General features: G+C 47.1%; 1 pseudogene; it reads right to left on the reverse strand.

Annotated features, from left to right (window-relative positions):
* LOC101642185 lies at positions 1-1441 on the reverse strand (annotated as a pseudogene).
* Positions 1442-2076: the final 635 nt, after the last annotated feature.

Genomic DNA, 2076 nt, shown 5'->3' on the forward strand with positions numbered 1-2076 from the left:
CTAGGGTTTGCCTTTGGTGCTCGTAATGCACAAAGTGGGAGCATTCTGCCAATTCTTTTTTTTTTTTTAATGTATTGAAGAAGATTATATTTAGCATTGGCCAGCTGAACTCAGATGATTCTGATTTTGTTAGCAGTATCAAAAGCGTCATAGGAGCCAGTGGAACCTCTGCCTTCTCCTTAGGCCTTATCTAGCTGTTGACCTTGGCCACATCAATGTCCTAGAGCAGCGGTTCTCAACCTGTGGGTCATGACCCCTTTGGGGGTTGAGCAACCTTTTCACAGGGGTTGCCTGATTCATAACAGTAGCAGAATTACAGTTATGAAGTAGCAACAAAAATTTATGGTGGGGTGGGCTGTCACCACCACATGAGGAACTGTTATTCAAGGGTCATGGCATTAGGAAGGTTGAGAACCACTGTCCTACATCTTCACAGCCTGTTGGATCTGGTGCTTGTTGGTTTTGATGTCACGTCCACAATGAGCACAAGTGTGTTGTTATCTTCGATCTTCCTCATGGTGCACTCTGTGGTTTGGGAAACTGGATGATGGCATAGTGGTCCAGCTTGCTTCTCCTGGGCCTCTCCTCCAAGGATATTTGGGCTGTCTGCTGAGCCTCAGGGTCTTGGGCTGCTGGAAGGTGGGTGACGTGTGGATCTTCTTTTTTGTGTGTGGCTATGGACGCCTTTCAGCACTGTGTTCTTGGCCTTTAACGCCTTTGTTTTGAATTCCATTTGAGGAGAGACATCTTTTCCTTCAGCACCATCTTCTCCCCAATTCTTTAACAGTGAAACCAGAAATTTGACAGCCAAGTGGATGTTGTAAACGAGTTCGTCATCTGTCATCTTCACATGGTCCATGACCACTGTTAGACACAGCACCTTCTTCACCAAGAATTTGATGTTGGGCTTCATCTCATCGACTTTGACCACCATGTTCTCATTGTGGGTCAGCAGGGAAGGGGATTTGTCAGCCTCATTCCGGCCAGAGCCCAGAATTCGAGGCATTTACTTGATTAGGGACTCAGAGGCCAAAAAGGCTTCTTACTTTGTAGTCAGCTTTTTGACCAACTTCTGATTCTTGTTGAGGTTCTTCAGTGCCTTGATGTCCAAGTGAGGGATATCGATGGCCTGGGCTTACATTGCAGTGCTGCTGGCCCCCAAGGACACGCTCAGAGAACTTTGGGCTGGGGTAGGGGTGGGGGTTGGGCTTAAGGCTCACTGTGCTGAGAAGCGTTTGTCCTTCTGTGGATCATAGTTCTTCCAGCTGATCTGAAGCTCCACCGTCTCCCAGACCTTCCTGTGCTTGTGCTGGTTCCCAGGCAGGACTTCCCATACCGCTTCTTGGAGGGTGTCTCAAGAGACCCTCATGGCTCCTAGCGCTGCAGAAACGGGGAAGAAGCGAACAAACATCTTCAATGTGGCTTCAAGAACCTCACACATCTCACCCGTTTTTTCCTATCTCTTGGAAAAGTCTAAAATAAAAATAAAGTTTAAAATTCTGGTCAATTTTAGATTCAAACAATTTATTATTTACATAGACAATGAAAGAAGGATTAGCAAAGCTGCCAATTCTTTGAGATCCTTGGCTGCACTTGAAAAAGGATTACACCAAAACAAAGGGTTTGTAAAGAACACAATGTAAGCAAGTCCTGGGATTTCCTATTGTGGAGTCAAACCAGGGCTGCTTTTTATTGCCTGCAGCAGCAGTCTGAAGAGGGCGGGGCAGAAAGCCTCAGAGATACCACTATCTCCTGACAACCTCCCAGAGGAGTGTTAGGTGCCATTCCAATCGATGCTAACTCATAGCGACCCATGCACAACAGAACAAAACACTGCCTGGTCCAGTGCCACCCACACACTTGTTCCTGTGCCGGAGCCCATTGTTGCAGCCACTGGCCCAATCCATCTCGTCAAGAGCCTTCCTCATTTTCTCCGCTTTTCTGCTTTATCAAGCTTGATGTCCTTCTCTAGGAAATGGTCTCCCCTGACAGTGTGCTCACGGTATGCGCGACACACTCTTGCCATCCTTGTCTCTAGGAGCATTCTGGCTAAATGTCTTCCAAGTCAGATGTTTG

This window comes from Echinops telfairi, unplaced genomic scaffold (genome assembly GCF_000313985.2).
Source record: "Echinops telfairi isolate 266 unplaced genomic scaffold, ASM31398v2 ScPeMD7_7469;HRSCAF=8507_0, whole genome shotgun sequence".
NCBI classification, from domain to species: Eukaryota; Metazoa; Chordata; class Mammalia; order Afrosoricida; family Tenrecidae; genus Echinops; species Echinops telfairi.